Raw genomic sequence first — 19,464 nt, forward strand, 5'->3', positions numbered from 1 at the left:
ATATGCATTTGTGTATGAGTTTACATGAATGTACGTCATTAATTCCCTCATCTGAAGCTCAGCCTCCTATAGGAGAATGTTTCAGTCAGAGCTGGAGTTTCCAGGGACCCTTCTGTCTCTACATCAAGACTGTTGGTTGTGGCTGCGTTCCACTAGAGCAGGGACCATTCCACAGCACCAGAGCCCTGAAAAAGTTCCAGAGGCAACAAGCAGCTTCTGTTCTTTTCCATCTGCACAGTGCAGATGCCAGTTCTCTTGTAGCCCAGGTTCACATATCCTGGTGCTTGTTGGATCTACAACTTTTCTCTTTTTTATTTCTGTTGCTGTGTTTTTTCCAAGGCTTCCTGGCTCCATTCCGAGAGGTCAGAGTAGCTGCAGTCACCAGGCCACTCCCAGGCTTGTAAATCATCACAGCCTGAACCCCTTTGGTCAAAACTCTCACATTCTCTTGATGGAAACAAGTTTGTCAACTACATTTTTGATCTCCTTTGTTTTTTCATTTCCACCCAGCTGTGTTTTTATTTCATTGCTGTCTGTTTCATTCCTTAGGAGTCACTGGTGCTGATGCTGAAATGTCATAGGACCTCTTCCAAGAGGAGGATGGCAGTATAGTAGTTTCCCTTTGACATAGTCCTTTAGGATATAGCCTGCAGACTGAGGTTGGTCTGCTGTCCCTGTGCTGTCTTGAATCCTCACATATACTCATAAGCTGTCAACAATTCTTCTGAGGCTGGAGGTTGATAAGGATCTTGATTTTTCTCTAGGCTTTTTGATATTAATGCCATATGTGGCTTCTGAAATATGTCGTGGAATATTCTGACATGCTAGTGATATAGGTGGGATTTGATCTCTCATCTGGGAGAATTCCGTTGCAAATCATCTCTACCTTGGTATAAACAAAAGGCAGCATCACCAGGCCTGGGCAGTCATACAAGCATAGGCCAGGCTTCATGTAGAGAGTCTGGAAAGGTTTGGTGTGACCAGATGTGGCAGACCCAGATACTTTCTTGTTGCCCATGATGGTGTTGATAGTTGAACTTTGACCAACATTAGGGTAGTCCATCAGTCCAATGGTAAGTTGCCCATCTTTCACCTTATTCCCAGTGGGCAGCTGCTTAAAGAGCCCCAGTAATTCCTGCTTTGACACCAGGTGGCTAAAAGTGTATATTTGCCTCCCCTCTATGGTTTTTCCTGCCGTAAGCCTCAGAATCCACAGTACAGCTTTCCTTCCAGTCCTGAGCACAGGCTTCCTCATCAGGGAAGCTATCTTCTTCTGAGCTTGTCTGCCAGTCTTCCCCTCCTTCCCCTCCTTCCCCTCCCCCGACAGTCCTCATCCTCACTCTCATCTTCATCACTGGAGGAATCATCAAGTGAGAGAATCCCTGTCTGGGAGATGGTCAGTCTCATTGTGTGGAATGTCATTTTCCTCAAAACTGGAGTTTTCAGACTCAGATGTGTTGGCTTCTCCAGCATCTCTGTTCACTTATTCCTTAGAGTCACCATCAGTTGAGCCATTTCAGTCAAAGCTGACCAGAAAATAACCTTCACATCTTCTTTTTCAAAGTATGTGGCTCAGGCACTCCGCTGCTCAGCAGTCAGCAAGTCAGCCTTATTTGTCAGAATAATGTTCTCCGCAGCATCAGTCTCTTTGACATAACATTCCAAATCTTTGCATCTAAACAGGAGTGGGTTTCGAGCATCTACTCTCTGGACCGCAATATCACTTCTCTCAGTGACCCTCCAGAGTTGGCACCAAAAGTCCAAATTTCATTCAAATGGAGTCACTATTAAATTTTGTTCCTCTTCTAGCCTGGTGGACAAGCTGATGTCTCCATTTTAGGAGGTTATCTTTCTCTGCTTGTTTAAGTTCTTCTGGGCTAGTATTTTTTGTCCCATTTTGGTCTCCTTGGTATACATAAGAACTGTCTGTTTTCTTCATGGAATTTCTTAATTTTCTTGCTTTCTTCAAAAGACAGCAGTCCAGTCCTAGCCTCAGGGAATGCAAACTTAATATTAAGTTTCTCAGCTATGAAATCTGTTCCTGCAAGTTCTGAAGTTGCAAGAAAGTCATCAAGAGAGCTCTGTTCAGGCACAGATTGAAGATTAAGACGGCCCCAATCATAGCCATCATTGAGTTCACTTATGTGCAACCATGGGTTGTTGTGACGGTGGCTCCGGCTCTGTTGAGTCTGATAGTGGATAAGGGTGCGGCCCAGTGACCCACTATCCAGCACTCTGCCTTTATACTGTTTTAATCAAATGATGATAATAATATCCACTTCATATAGTCCAGGGATTTAAATTACATGAAATATTTTATACATTGCTAATTACTATACAAATGTGTCAACCTTAGGTGGTATTCTTACTATTTTCATTGTCAAAAGGGTTGTTAAGGCCTATTACAGTTTGCATCTTTTACTAATTCCTCTACACCAAAGACTTAACCTGCTTATTTCTATCCTTTATTACTTGAAAGAGGTTAGCCATATTGGGGCTGTTATTTTCAGAATAAAGAGACCCTGTTGCTGAGTAATTTAACAGATGTATATTAATCAGCATTTCTTCTTGCTGAATGCTAGAAAAGATCACTTACAGTAACTATCAAGGAGAGGAGAAGTTATATATTGAAGGTTTCAATAAATAACATCTATAAGTAATACATTTGTGTTCACAGGCACTTTTAGTCTTTTTTGGTCTTAAATATTTTTAAAAAATATTGCCTATACACTTACTAAACCATTTGTCAGCAAATTTTGGTGTAGATTTTGTTTGTTAAAATGATTAAATTGTCTTGCTTTGGTTTCTTTTTGGTTATAATTCTTAATTCATTTTGAAATCTTGAATAGCATCCAAGGAGGAAATAAGGTTTTTATGTTTAATAGAATAGCACATGAGTTAAAAATAGTTGTTTCCATTTCCAGAGTGTGCATTTATTTCCAGATGAAGAGACTGAACTCTGTGGCATTTGCATTTGCTATACCTTGTGGTCCACATTCTAATGGGGAAATTGAAGCCCAGTCAGAAGTCTGGCATATTTGGGTTTGGTTGTTGTTTTCCTCTCTCATTCTGCAAATATTTTCCCAGTATAAGTATTACTGCAATTTAGAATATATGGAAAGAATGACTACCTTTAGCTTGTTACAGTCCGGAGACTACATTCTCTGAGTCAGTACTGGAGAAATTAAACATCAGTTGTTTAAGACAACTAACATGCCAACAATGTAAATCTAATTTGCTCTTTTCAGGAATGTGCCATTTATTGTATATAGGCTATTGCTTGAAGAAGACTATGTGCTTCAGAGGAAGTACTTTGCTGGGAAAAAAAAATCCTTTAGGTTTTTTTGTTCCTTCTTCTGTATAATTCTGAAGTGCTAATAACCCTTTTGACATTTATTGGTGATTTGCATTGCCATTTCTGTATTCATTTTCTTTTTTTAACCTACTCTTCATGGCAAACCATCTCTATCCTGAAGTTATACTGATGGAAAAAGTTAAATCTTGTTTCAGAGGGATTTATTAAAGTCCATTCCATATTTTAAGCTTAAAAATCACTGGAGATATCACTGTTTTTCTCCATTGTATCTGGTTTCCCTACCTATGAGATCTGTGTATTTGTTTGTGTGTGTGCACATTTTGATTAATATATCTTAAATGCACCTGCTATGGAAACTGAGCATTTATCCTCTCTCCTAGACACAGATGTGGTAAGAATGTCTTGTTTTTGTTTTGTTTTGTTTGTTTGTTTGTCTGTTTGTTTTTTTAAGATCCCAGCCAGGATCTCTGAAGGTATCTAAGATCTGTATTTACATCAGCTTTTCCACATTAGCAACTAGAAATATTTTAACTTGCCTTGGCTATAGCTAAGCTACTCTTTAAATAGAATAATAAGTTTCTGACTTAGAATATTGAAGAAACTTTTATACCAACTAGATAATGGATTTAATAAGAATTGCTGATTCTATTGCCTATTATTTACTGTGCAAAGAATGTTCTCTCTACAGAATGACTAGGAACAAGATGTTAAAAAATGTAAACCAGGGTGGAGGCCCATTTGTTTGGTCAACTTTATAGAAGCCCTGATTCCCTACTTATGAATCTGCCACCTATTCCATCCACTCACCCTGCCTGGTTCTTCAAGTTTCTTTGTAGAGTAGTATACTTAGGGCTCTGTTGAATAAGGCATGTGTTGAATACAGTGCATGTGTGGCAATTTAAAAAGCAGAAGGCTGTTTCCTAGAGTGTCCCAATTTTATCATATTATTATGAATTCTTGCTTTGTTCTGCATGTGTGTGAAACGTCTTTTTTCCTTTTGTCCAGTCCCTCTCTGCTCTTGTATGTTCACATAACTAGAAGGCAGCGGGACTACATTTATCAGAGGCAGTAGGAGGAAGTAGAAAGGTATGAAAGAGTTACTGTTCACATTTCCTGTGTAATTCCCTCTGATCTTACTGAGCTGTAATTCCTTTCTTGATGTTAAGCATTCCGAGGCTCCCTTAACCTTCTGACCTGCTTGCACCCACCATGTTTGTTCCAGGTGATTATGTAGGTGAAAACTCCTATTTTTTTAAGAGTAGAAATGGCTACTTCTCCATGAAATAGGCTAAATTCCTTTGCAGTCTGCAAAGAATTCCCTTTCATTTAAAACAACAACAGAGGGTATCATTTTGGTTTTTAAACTAATATTTAGCTACCAAGTTTGTTGTTGGTTTGAGTAGATTTTTTTTAGTCTACTCATATTCCTGGTTTAGTAAATTTCTGGTTGAAGATTACATTTTTCTTTCTAAAAATATGCTTGATAAATGGGGTTTGATTCTAAAGTGGTAACTTTTGACACTAACATCTCACTTTCAGCCTACTTAATCAGTATATTATTTTAAGTTGCCTTAGATATAAAGCTGTTGCAGAAACTGCAACATTTCTGGTTCTTTTTTAGTAAATTTAGAAGGTTAGCTGGGGCATAGTAAAGATACTTACTTCTGACTTTTCTGGTTTTGAAAGTATATAGCAATTCATTTTGATTTCACAATTTAAAATATATACACTTAAAAAAACATTTTGGATGTTGATAGACCTTTATTTTATTCATTTATTTATATGCAGTGCTGAGACTCAAACCCAGTGCCTCACATATGCCAGGCAAGCGCTCTACCACTGAGCTATAACCCCAGCCCCCAAATACATACATTTTTGTGGTTAGCAAATAGTTTCTATTTTTGCCTTTTCCACTTAGGAAACTATTTGCATTGCTCTAAGCAATAGATAAAATATGTTTAATGTACTTTAACCAAATGTAATGCAGTTTAACATGGAGGTATATAGATTAATTTTTAAATTTCTTATATTTGAATCTTCAAAGTGCCAATATGACTTGTTGATAGTTCTCATTCACATTTGGTTCTCCAATATAGCATAAAGCCTGTTGATTTAGTAGACATTCAACAAAGGTTTGTTGAATGAATGAATGTTACTACCAAATTACTTTTGTAGATTTTTTATTGTTCCATGTTTGCCTGATTGGGTATATGTCTAAATATGTTATGTATACCCTTTCTGTTAGTCTCTAATGATAGATACTGCTCCATGTCCCTTTGTCATTAAACAAATGATCTTCTGTGTCCAAGTCCTAAAGTACCTCACTGGCCTAGCCATGACATTGCTCTCTCATAGAAAAAATTGATATGTAGTCATCAGTTACTTTAGTTATAGATAATAGATCACCATTCCTAAAACTAATAAATTCATTGTTTTCATAGTGAGAAAAAGAAAACATATTTCTCCCAAAGATTAACTGTTACTAGGTAAAGCACTAAGCAACAATATCAGTCAGTCAGCAAACACAGAATGCGAATGTAGGCAGCATTGTACCTGGAATTGTGAGCTCTCCAGGCATGTGTATGATCTTATTTGGGCCATATATGTTTTCCTAGACTTATCAGTAATCAGGTTATATATATATCAGTGAAGTCAAAAAACAGTAACTTAAAATACACTAAATATGGTTGTATGCTAAATGAGAGGCATAAACCAGAAGCAGATAGTTAAGGAAAGGAAGAAATGATTTTGGATTGAATTAGAGAGTGGAATATAACTTGTGGAGGAAACTCAAATAGGATATTAAACAAGTAATTGGTGTTTGGATATAAGAAGTGAGGAGGTTGACATTTATAAATAAGAGGAACAATTCTCACACCTCTTGTTCCCAGCAGTAATATAGAAACAACAGCAAAATCTTAAGTGTGTGGAGGAGACCATATGCTTATATTCTCCTGAAGTAGAATTTGAGCTTCCACTTAGAATACCATAAGATTACTTCCACAGGAGCTGCCCTGAATTTGCCTCCTAATTAAAATTTCAGCCAAAAGACAGAAGAAAGTATGTTGAAAGCTGTCATTCATGACTACACAAAGGTTCATCAAATCTCAATGGCAAGGTATATCTTGATTTGAATTCTAACATATAAGATATTTCCAAATTCACTATTATATGAACATATCTATCTAGGCATCTGTAGGCTCTATAGATAAACTAAATTTTACAGCAGGTTTTTATTAACCTCTTAAAGATTTTTTATTATAAAGTAATTTTTTACTAATATCATAGATTATTTTAATCCTATTCTTTGGTTTTGTAGATAAAATTTCTATGCAATTTATAGAGAATCTTTAGTTCCATTTAATTTTAAAAAACAAACACACTAGTGTCTTTAGAGTCAAATTTTGTCTCTTATTTTATTGCCAAAGTAAAAATAACAAAGTACAGAAATGAAACCCATTTTTCTAACATAGTAAAGACAGTATCTTAAGGCAATCTGCTGACTTTATTCTTTTAGTCTTGGCCAGTAGCAAATTTATGTGGCCCTATGCATGTTTCTGAATCTCTATATGTGTGCAACTGTATAACCACTAAGATAGTTGTAATCAAATTAAAAATGAGAGAGTGCTGTATACCCGCTAAGATGGTTGTAATATAAAAAATATGAAAATACAGTGTCTAAGATGTGTAGAAACAGGAACTCTCAATCATTATTGGTAGGAATGTAGAATAACACAATCATTTTGGAAAATAGTTGAACTGTTTCTTTGAAAGTTAAACCAATTTTTCATGTGTTTTAGTCAGGGGTCTCCAGAGAAACAAAATCAATAGGATGTTCACGTGTATAGGAAGAAATTTATTTTAAGGAATAGACTCAACCCAGATGTGGAGGCTTTTTTAATCTGCTCAAGGAGATCAACAAGTTAGACTCTCAGGAAAGTCTGTTTGAGTCCAGAAGCAGTCTGCTGGAAAACCAGCAAGAGCCTATGTTGCAGAACAAGTTGGAGGACTACTTGGGAATTCCATTTTACTTAGGGAAGTCAGCCCTTTGCTTCATTCAGAGCTTCAATTGATTGAATAAAGCCCTCTCAGATAATGGTGTTTTCTGCTTTGCTGAAAGCCTTCAAATCTACATACTAATATAATCAAAAATGCTCTCACAGAAACATCCAGAATGACATTTGGCCAAATACTAGGCACTGTGGTCCAGCCAAGTTGACAAATGAAATGGGTTACCACACCATCAAACCAGCATTTTCACTTCTTAGAATCTACTCAAGAGAAATGAAATCGTATGTTACTACAAAGATTTGAATGTTATGCTCATGGCAGCTTTATTCATAGTAATTGACAAAATCAAGAAACAGTGTAAATACTCATCAAAGTGGTATGTCCATACAGTGCAACACTACTCAGCAATGAAGAACCTCAAAAATATGTGTGAAAGAAGCCTAACTTAAAATAATACATATTATATGATTTTACATTTATAAAATGTCTAGAAAAGGAAAACTGATGCAAATGGAAAGCAGTTCAGAGGGGTCTGTAAGTAGAAATATGGGCTGAATGTATATGGACTAAAGGAAATTTTGGGGGTGATGGAAATATTTTAGAACTAGGTTATAATGATGATGGTACACCTCTGCAAGTTGACCAAAACGTCACTGAACAGTCCATCTATAACACAGATAAGTTTTATGGCATATAAGTTGTATATCAGTGCTGTAAAAAATAGATAAAAATGGGACTGGTGGAGTAAGGGTAGGTCACACAAAGCCAGCTTTTATAAAAGCTCCTATATTTTACTTGAGGTGAATCACAAATTCTGCTCTAAGCTCTCTAAGGAAACCCTTCACAAGAAGAGATGTGTTTTCTGGTATTCCCAAGATCAAAATTTATCAGCATTTTAGGAGAAGACTAATAGTTACAGCTCAAAGGAAAATGTGTCCTTTTGGTCATAGTGTAATTTAAGAAATCGTCCTCACCAGTATCCTTATAATAAAGAACTAAAATCTTGCTGCACATGTTGGTGAACACCTTTAATCCCACTTACTTGGGGGGCTAAAGCAGGAGCATTGCCAGTTCAAGGCCAACCTTACAACTTAATGAGACCCTGTCTCAAAATAAAAAAGTACTAAAGAGGTAGCTCAGTGGTAAAGTGCCCCTGGGTTTAATCCCTAGTACCAAAAAATGTTTTCTATTAAATTAAAAAAAAAGAACTGAAAACTCTCTTCTGCATATTTGTTTCTTAAGTCTCCCTTCAGTATAGTTAATGGTTAGCATCAAAGACACTTTAGTAAATAACATTCTCCTGGGTGAATAGGAAGGAAAGCAGTAAGAGGGACAAGACCAGGAATTGTGCTCTTTGTTGTTATGACTTACACACTACAAGGTAGATATGGAGCCATTTTTAATAGCAAGGTTGAGGGTTACAGTTGGTATCTCATTAGGAAAGTTGGAGAACCTGAGAAGGAAAAGTAGTTGAATAGAATATCTGCCATCTCTAAATAAATTGTCATTTCTTCAACCTCCTTTATTGTTTCCACTAATGTCATTCAAGTATTCACCAACAATCTTTAGGGCTCATCTACCTCTTATCCCAAACCAAATGCTCCATGTTTTAAATTTTTATTATAGAAACTCATTTCAATGTACCTAATTCTGTGATAAATTACAGCCATTTTATTGTAATTCACAGTTGTGGGTCAGGGAGAGTGGCAGGGTTATCTGGTCTTTGTTCTTCATGTAGCATCAACTGAGTTCACTTGGAAGTATTCAGTTGGAGGATAGGCTGAATGTGGTTTGGAGGATCCAAGACAGCTCTAGTCACACTCCTGGCACCTTGACAAAGATCACCCAAATGCTGGTATTAACCTGAGATTCTCAACTAGTGTACCCACCAATAGCTTCTCTGTACAACAACCCTTCAGTAGTTAGGTATGATGAGAGTAGAACAAAGGACAGGAAAGAGAAAACAGGTAAATTCATTACAGAGTTCTTATGGTATGTGTAATGGTATATTATTTGAAACATTGTGAAAAAAAGGGGAACAACTCTATATATTCTGCATTAAATTCTCTTCAGGGTTGGGTTGTGGCTCAGTGGTAGAGCATTTGCCTGGCATGTGTGAGGCCCTGGGTTCGATCCTCAGCACCACATGTACTTAAATAAATGAAATAAAGGTCCATTGACAACTAAAAAATATTTTTAAAAAAATTTCTCTTCAAATATAAGCATACAGGTTACAAGTGAAGGAATGGAAAAAGATATACCTTGCATACATTAATCCTTAAGGAAACAGCAGTATTAATACCCAAAAAAGTAGGATTTAGAGCAGGGAACATTATTAGCAATATAGAGATATTTCATAATGATAAAACAATCAGTTAATCAAAAAGACATTATCCTAAATATTTGAGCCCAATAATAGCTTTAAAATACTTGAAACAAAAGCTGACAGTACATGAAGGAGAAATTGATTAATGTATCATTATCGTTCACATATTCAACACTTGCAGCTCAGCAGTTGATAGAATAAATAGGCAGAATATCAGTAAAAAACAGACATTTGGAACTATATATTTAACTTATTGGACTTATTTGATAGTTATAGAACACTGTGCTAACAGTAAAATACATATCCTTTTCAAGTACATATGGGATATTTATCAAAGTATGTCATGCTAGATAGTTAGACCAGTTTCAATAGATTTTAAAGATTTAACCTTTATACAGAGTATGTGCCCTCACTCTAACTAATTTGAGTTAGTGATCAATAGCAATAGAATATCTAGAACTCTCCCTCAAATGTTTGGAAATTAAACAACTCACTTCAAACCATGGATAAGGGAGAAATTAGGAGAAAAATTAGAAAATATGTGAGAACTGAATGAAAATGTAAACATCTTGGTCATGTCCTGCATGAGCAAGGGAATGGGCTGGTTGTGAAATAAAAGCTAAGAAAGTAGTATCATAAAGTAAACACAAAAGACCAGAAATATATATTTAAACAGCAGAGGTCAAGTTGACCAGAGAGGTACAGGTTCTAACAAAGACATAGCTCCTGCTTGCTGTATTGATTGTGGTATAGATCAAAGGGTGTTGGTAGGAGCTTCTTCATGAAAAACATGAGAGGGGTGGGGTAAATAGGCTATTTGACTCTTGGCAGGTCATTATCATCTTTGAGCTGTGAGCTAGATCAGGGTGCCAACATGAGTTGGGCATTCTCACACCAGAGGTTTCTGCCTGGGAGTTCCCAAAACAGAGCTTCCCTGTCTAATGGCTCAGACATTGCTCATTTCATACATGGCTCATAGATGGCTTGTCATGGTGTTTAGAGGAAATTATATAGCTTTAAGATAGAAAAGGAGAGATCTAAAATAATTTTTCTAAGCTTTCATCTAAAGTTGGAAGACATAACAGTAAAACAAACCCAAAATAAGTAGTAAAAAAAGAAAGTAGAAATCAATAAATTGTAAAATGGACAATAGAAAAATGGATGAAATGAAAAATCCTTTTCAACAGATCTAGTTAGTTCATACTTTTCAATGGCAGTTCAGTGTTTTCAGTGTATTCCAGAGTATAGGAAGTTAAAGCTGTTAGTGTCTTGAGACCCAGGTCCAGAAACACTTATGTCAAATCCATTATGTATTTTGTGTGTGTGTGTGTGTGTGTGTGTGTGTGTGTGTGTGTGTTGGTCAAAGAGGAACAGGGATCACCCAAATTCAAAGAAGGGGAGGGACATATGTCTACTTCTCAATGGAATAAGTGGCATAATATTTGTGTCAGTCTTAAAATACACCATAGTCATAATGATAATGTAGACAGCTTTGACAGCAAGGAGAAATAGACAAATTTGAGATTTCAGATAAAGAAGAGTCCATATAAGTTGAAGCTTTAACAGTCACCTTTTTCTTGAGGAATCTGCTCAGTTGTAAGTACTGTTGTAGGGTCAAGCTTACTATAGAAATGTGACTCTACTAAAGGAAAGAAAAACTTAGAGTTTTGATGATCACAAGTCTAGCAGTGTGACTGGAACTTAGAGAGTCATCAAACACACAGCTAGTTTTCCCCAAAGGATTTTTACTGAATCTTTGGAAAGTTTAGGAGTCTAGAATGTTGAATGTTTCAAGAAATTTAAAACCACCGAGTCTGGCAAGTTCTACACTCAACTCAATCCCCATATTGTTTACTTCCTTTCACTTTCCATTGATTTACTTTACATCCCTGTTGTTGGAACTTGAAGGGACTCATTAATTATACATTTTTATTTTTCTAGTTTCTGAACCCTTTACAAAATAGACTTTAGTCCTCATTAGAATAAACTGTCAATTTCATATATAAGGAAACTTGGTAAAGAAGAGTGTGCTTAGATCTGCATGGTGTCGTTCTAGCCCTTCAATTGGTTTGACTTAGCTTGCCCTTCAGTTTACTATGTTGATGAATAGAGAATGTATGTAGGTTTGGCAAGTTCTAGGAGTCAGTGACTGGTAACACATGTAGTCAGTTTCTTACCCTATGTGTCTAAACATGTGAAAGAAAGGGGGCAAAGACAGAGAGACAACCCCTACAGAATCCTCAGTAGTCTTCCAGTTCATTTTGTCATCTGATTCTTCCATTTTATTGTGAACAAGTTCTTCTAACTTTTTTTTCCATCATACTTTTGTTCTCCAGAAATGTAAACCTAGCTTTCATAGTCATTGCCAATTTTTTTTCACAACTATCTTAAGAAAAGGCATGAAATTTTTTAAATTCTAGATTTTATTTTTTAATATTATAAAATAATTTTAATACTCAGCTATTTATGAATCTAAAAATTTCAGCTCCTAAAGTTTTACAAATATTTCAAGGAAGAAATTGTTTTTATTAATATATTGACTCAACCACATTAAAAATTTTCTAAGATAAGTAGTTTGAAATTCACTAGCCTGTATGTGTTTTGTCCCTTAACAATAGTATGTGAGGCTGGACAAACAGGTAATTTTAAAATACTTCAAAATAAGAAGAGTGTCAGAAACTGAAACTTTTAGGAGTAATAGGGAATCTGACATCTACATTTTAGTGAGGTAATAATAAGTAAGAAAAAGGGAAGAGCAGAGGGACATGGAAAGTACTGGGGATTGAAATGGATTATGTTATATGCATTTATGAATATGTTGAAACAAACCACACAATGATGTATGACTATAATGCACTAATAAAAAAGAATAACTAGAACTTTTGCATGACAGTCTCAGTTTTAGATAGCAAAAATCCATTTAATTAATCAACTTATTTATATATTTTACAAATATACTTTTAATGATAAAAGGATTTTCAAGGTCATAGAAACTGGTAACCTAGGCATAAATTTAAAGAAAACATTTGTTTTCAAATAACAAAATCATTGCAAATCTTAGATGTCTCTTGGCTTTTTAAATTTCTATTTGTTCCTTTTAGTTATACATGACAGTAGAATCTATTTTGATGTATTTATACAGACATGGACTATGTCTTACTCTAATTAGGATCCCAGTCTTGTGGATGTACATGAAGTCAGATTCACTGTGATGTATTCATATATGGACATAGGAAAGTTACATCAGATTCATTCCACTATTTTTCCTATTCCTATCCTCCCTCTCTTTCCTTCATTCCCCTTTGTCTAATCCACTGAACTATTTCCTATCTCCCCCCTTTGTTGTGGGTTGGCATCCACATATCAGGAAGACTATTTGATATTTGGTTTTTTGTGAGTGGCTTATTTCACTTAACATGATACTCTCCACATCCATCCATTTGTTGGCAAATGTCATAAAGTCATTCTTCATTATGACTGAGAATTACTCCACTGTGTATATACCATAAATTCTTTATACATTCATCTGTTGATGGGCATCTAGGTTGGTTCCATAGCTTTGCTATTGTGAGTTGAACTGATATAAACATTGATGTGGCTGTCTTAGGGTAGTATGCTGCTTTTTACTTCTTTGGATATACAGCGGATTGGGATAACTAGGTCACATGGTGGTTCCATTCCTAGTGTTTTGAGGAATCTCCATACTGTTTTCCAGAGTGGTTTGTACTAATTTTCAGTCCCACTGATGTTTGAGTGTACCTTTTCCCCACATCCTCGCCAACATTTATTGTTACTTGTATTCTTGATACTTGCCATTCTGACTGCAGTGTCTTGTTCCAGTTTAGGGTGAATGCTTTCAATTTTCCTTTGTTTAGAATTATGTTGGCTATGGGTTTAACATATATGGCTTTTACAATGTTGAGGTATGTTCCTACTCTCCCTAGTTTTTCTCATGTTTTAAAAATAAAGGGGTGCTGTATTTTGTCAAATACTTTTTCTGCATTTATTGAGATGATCATATGATTCTTGTTTTTAAGTCTATTGATAGGATGAATTACAGTTATTGATTTCCATATATTGAACCAACTGTGCATCCCTGTTCTGAACCCCACTTGATTGTGGTGCACTACCTTTTTAATATGTTTTTGTATGCAATATGCCAGAATTTTATTGAGAAATTTTGCATCTGTGTTCATCAAGGATATGGGTCTGGAGTTTTCTTTCCTTGATAGGTCTTTGTCTGGTTTTGGTATCAGGGTAATATTAGCCTCACAGAGTGAATTTGGAGGGTTTCCCTCCTTTTCTATTTCATGGAATAATTTGAGGAGTATTGGTGTTAATTCTTCTTTGAAGATCTTGTAGAACTCATCTGAGAATCTGTCCAGTCCTGGGCTTTTCTTGGTTGGTAGGCTTTTGATGGCATTTTTTCTATTTCATTACTTGAAATTTGTTCCACTTAAATTGTGTATGACCTCCTGATTCAGTTTAGGTAGGTCATATTCTCTACAAATTTGTTAATGTCTTCAATATTTTCTACTTTATTGGAGTATATACATACATATACGCATGTTTTTGCAGTACTGAGTTTTCAAAATAGTTTCCAATTATCTTTTGTATTTCAGCTGTGTCTGTTGTGATATTTCCTTTTTCATCGTGTATATTAGTAATTTGGGTTTTCTTTTTCAATTCATTAGTGTGACTAGGGGTTTATCAATTTTATTGTTTTTTTTTTTCAAAAAACAAAACTTCAACTACAGAACTTAGGAGAAAACCAATGAAATAATAATGTCTAAGGAATATGACTGTACCAGATGCCCCATAATTTAAGCTATAATTTTAAAATATTTAAAAATATATACACATAAGAAATATATTTAGGAATATAGAGTTAACTTAGTAAGTCATAATTGTGTTTTAAAATTGCCCCTATTTGCTAACATACATTTAATAGGCAATTCTTTGATTCATATATTTGTAATGTGAGAATTTCAGACTTATTACTAAATTTTTTTGTGTGTTTAACTGCTTCTTTATCACCATTGCCTTATGAGAGGGCCTCATCTCTCTCTTTTTTCTTAGGTTTTTAGTCTCTCTGTATGTTGCTTCCTATTAATTGTTCAAATAATATATGAAGAAATAAATATAATTTCTTCAAAGCCATATCCTCTCAACAGAAGTTAATTATCAGTTTGGTACATATATTTATAGACTTTTTTTTTTAATTCATTTACTTTCATATGAATACATGTGGAAATATTCCACTTTATATTATACTATCATTAAGTAAAGTACTTTCCAAGTATTAAAACAGAACTCCTAATTAATGCCTGCTTCTGTCAATTCACACACATTTTTGTTGGGCTTTATTATACTATTTCCATACAAACAGGTTTCTTAATACTAGTTTTATGAAGTATTTGCCTTATTGAAAAACTAAAATTGAGACTACCACTGTATAAAACACATACTATTTTAACATAAAATATAGAAATAGAGAACTGAAACTAAATCCCATTATAATGGGATTAAAAGTTTAACAAAAATTTGTCCATGAGTGTTAACATATTATTCAGATTTCTGGTGTGTGTGTGTGTGTGTGTGTGTGTATACACATGTTTTTGCAGTACCGGAGATTAATCTTAGTGATGCTCTCCCACTGAGCCCAATTTTTATGTTTTATTTTGAGACAGGGTCTAGCTAAGTTGCCCAGGCTGGTCTTGAACTTGAAATCCCCTTGCCTAAGCCTCCTAAGTAGCTGGGATTACAGGCATGTGCCAGCATGCCTGGCATATTTATATAATTTTTAAAACTTTACTGAAGTATAATTTATAAACAATAAGTCATCTGTTTGAAGTATATAGTGATGTTAAGTAAATTTAATAACTTTAAAAGTTACACAGAATCAACACAAAACCAGTTTTAGAATATTTTCATCAATCAAATTCCAGAAGGCTGTATAGCTTTGCATGTTCTGGACACTTCATATAAGTAGAAGGAATGAGTTTTTTTCTGATATACTCAAGTGTCAGAATTGATAGCAAAAAAATTCTTTCTTTTTTTAGCAGAAATATTTTGCTGTTAAGATTCTTTCTAAAATTTATTAACAAATTTTGCTAATTTGGTAAGGGCAGTGTGAATATAATGAACTCCTTTTCCTCTTTTCTTTCCTTCCTTCTCTCCCTTTCTTCCTTTCACAAATTTACACTCTTACAGTATTCAGTTACCTTCATTCTCAATAGACCAGTTTCTGGGTATAGTACACACGGATGGTATGAGGAATGTGCTTTCCTGTTTCAACTCCATTACCCACCCTGACATTCAACATATGAAAATATATCCTTGAGATGTTTTAGTTTCTCCTAAATGTGGAATACAATTGATTCATATATTTGTAATGTGAGAATTTCAGACTGATTACTAATTTTTTTGTGTGTGTTTAACTGTTTCTTTATCACCACTGCCTTTATTGAGGGCCTCATTGCTCTCTTTTTTCTTAGGTGTTTAGCATCTATGTAATACACACATATATCCTAAAATTTGGAATTCTATTTCTAAATGTAAATTCATCTTCCAAAAATCTTTGGTGTCACTCTCATCTTTCTCTCATAGTTCACAAAAAATGCAGTAGTAAGTCCTGTATTTTTCCTTGAAAATGCACTCTGAATCTGAACACAAATCCCAGTGATACCAGATGTCATTACCAATGTGTTTTAAGCCACCATAATTTTTTGCCTGGTTCATTATAAAACCTATTTCACATTTCAGCTCCAGCTTGGCATCGACCCTCAGCAGTCTGTTCTTAGAATAGCAGTCAGACTAAAACAAAATACAGATCCAGTCAAAAGTCTCCAGTAGTTTTCCATCTCACTCAGATAAAAAGCCAAAGTCCTTAGTGGGGGCATCTTGGGAATTACAATTAACATCTTCAACTTATAGCCACCTAATTTAACTTATAACACTACTAACCACCTAGAATATAACCAGAATAGATATTAAACAGGAAAGAAAAATGGAATCAAAATGGCATACTACAAAATGATGACAACAACAACAACAACAACTAAATGGCTGAGAGTGTAGTACAAAGCACTGACTTCAATCCCCAACACCACCAGAAGCAAGCAAACAAAAACCAAGTAAATGCAAAACCAGGCAGTAATGGAGGTACTGAGGAACAAAACACAAGATACAGAAAACAACATGAAAGGACACAGTCAAGAAAACAAGTACAGAAGGGTGAAAATATCTGCAAATCATATCAGTATGTATAAGAAGTTAATATCCTGAATATGTAAAGAACTCTCACAACAACAAAAAGACAAATGATCCAATTTTAAAACAGGCAAAGGACTTGAATACAATTTTTTAAAGAAGATACACAAATGGCTATTAAGTATATGAAAAGATGCTCAACATTAATCATTAAGAAGATGCAAACCAAAACTACCACTTCATAGCTAGGATGATTATATTTAAAAGTAGAAAATAACAAATGTTTGTAAAGATTTGGAAGAATTTGAAAAGCTTATACTTTACTGGTGGAAATATAAAATGATGATACTGCTGTGGAAAACAGCAGGAGAATTACTCAAAAGGTTAAAACATTTCATTAGCATAGAATTCAGCAATTCCAATTCTAGGTACATACCCAAAGGAAGTGAAATCAAGGCCAGGTCACTGGCATGCACTGCTTGGGATGCTGAAGCAGGAGGATCACTAGTGCAAAGTCCCTGGGCAACTTAACAAGGCCCTATCTCAAAATAAAGTTTAAAAAGGGCTGGGTATGTAACTCAGTGATAGAGCACTTGTCTAAGACATGCAAGGATTTGGGTTCTATGTACTGGAAAAATTAAAATAAGATTAAGGAAAAAAAAAAGAATTGAAAGCAAGGACTGAAGCAAAACTTGTACATCAATGTTCATAGCTGCATTATTCAAATAGCCAAAGGTGAAAACAACCATAATGATTATCAGTGGATAAATGAATAAATAAAAGTGGTATATACATAAAATAGATATCAGTCATAAAAAAGATTGAAGTGCTGGTACAGTCTACCACATGAATGAACCTTGAAAACATTAAGTGAAATAAGCTCGGTACAAAAGAACAAACATTGTACATTTCACTGATATGAAATATTTACAACAGGCAAATTCATAGATAGAAAGTAGATTAGAAGTTACTACCTTATGAGGAGAGAGAATGGGAGACAGACTTTCAGTATGGGGTTATAAAATATTTTGGAAATAGATTGCTGTGATGGTTGCACAGCATCGTGAAAGTACTTAATGGTAATGAGTTCTAATTCTAAAGAGGTTTAAAATGACACTCTCTTGTTTTATACATTTTACCAATTTTTTTTTTTAAGTCAAAGTCCTTGCAATCACATTCAAACCTCCAAAGTCCTCAAAATGTCCTATGATGTCTCAGGGACCTGATGTCTCACTGTCTCTGAACTCATCTCCAACCACCATTCCTCTGGCTTTCTCCACATTCATGCCTCCTCCTTTGTGTTTCTTGAACACACTGGCCATAGTCCTGCTCACAACCTTTGCATTTGCTGATCCCTCTGCCCGAAATGGTCTTCCAGTTTATCTTCATGACTCATATCCTCTCTCCTTCATGTTTTTGTTCAAATGTCAGTCACCCTCTCTGTGAGGACTTCCCCATCTACCCCACCTAAAAGTGCAGTCTCTCCCTGAAAACTTCATATTGCTCTCTTCTGCCACGTCTTTTTTATAGAATTTGAACTATCTGGTATAATACATGTTCCATGAATTGTCCATCTCTTCCACTACTATAAACACCATAGAGGCTGGAATTTTTAACTGTTTTGTTTAGTACTGTGTCCCTATATACTAAGCAATATACTAAGCAATCACTAAATAATTGTTAGATTAATGAGTAGTAATTTATTCTAAATATGAATATCAGGCTGGTGATATAAGACTTGCCACTTCTTAAACCTTCAGAATTGGAGAGGGTTCTATTTTTACTCTGAAGTCTATTCTATCCATCTAAATGCAATTAAAACTTGTTATTTTATTACTGACTCCCCCTGCTTTGCTATGTTTAATTTAGCATTGAAAATCATTCCTATTATTCCTGTGAAGTTTCATTTCAATTCAAGTTTCCTTATTCATTTTAATAGATGACAAAATTATGTACTAAAAACATTATATGATAATTGGTAAAGCAAGGCTTCTAATTTCCAAAGCAATTTTCCAACTCTAGGAAATCTTCCTTCAATTTGTATATTGAATTTATTTTTTGATTGGTACATAAACAAGAAAATTTACATATTAATGAGGTACCTTAGTTTGTTCCTTTTTTTTTTTTTAACTGGAGATTGAGGTAAGGGGCACTTAACTACTGAGACACGTCCCCAGCCCTTTTTATATTTTATTTAGAGACAGGGTCTCGCTGAGTTGCTTAGCACCTCGCTTTGGCTGAGGTTGGATTTGAACTCAAAATCCTCCTGCTTCAACTTCTGGAAGCATTGGGATTACAAGCATGTGCTACTGTAGCACCCCACGTTCCTTAGTTTCTTGTTTTAAATAATTATAATCAGACTGTTATAATCAGGAGTTATAATCAGACTGTCTTTAATTCTGTGCGTCATGAAGAACAATCAGTTGGTTGAAAGATGTTTCAGTTTTGTTCAAGTGTCCAAACTATATCCTACTTGCTCCCAGAACCTATTTCTTTCTGGTTCTTTCTGATTATCATAAGAAAAGAGAACAAAGGGCACAGTCACAGGTAAAAGTCAATTTAAACAAAGTATCAAATACACTTAAAAGAAGCAAAACAC

The 19,464-nt window shown here is 34.9% G+C and overlaps 1 pseudogene; it reads right to left on the reverse strand.

Moving 5' to 3' along the window:
* Positions 1-268: 268 nt before the first annotated feature.
* LOC124961316 (large subunit GTPase 1 homolog) lies at positions 269-2,490 on the reverse strand (annotated as a pseudogene).
* Between the last annotated feature and the right edge of the window lie 16,974 nt (positions 2,491-19,464).

The sequence above is a fragment of the Sciurus carolinensis genome, chromosome 12, assembly GCF_902686445.1.
Source record: "Sciurus carolinensis chromosome 12, mSciCar1.2, whole genome shotgun sequence".
NCBI classification, from domain to species: domain Eukaryota; kingdom Metazoa; phylum Chordata; class Mammalia; order Rodentia; family Sciuridae; genus Sciurus; species Sciurus carolinensis.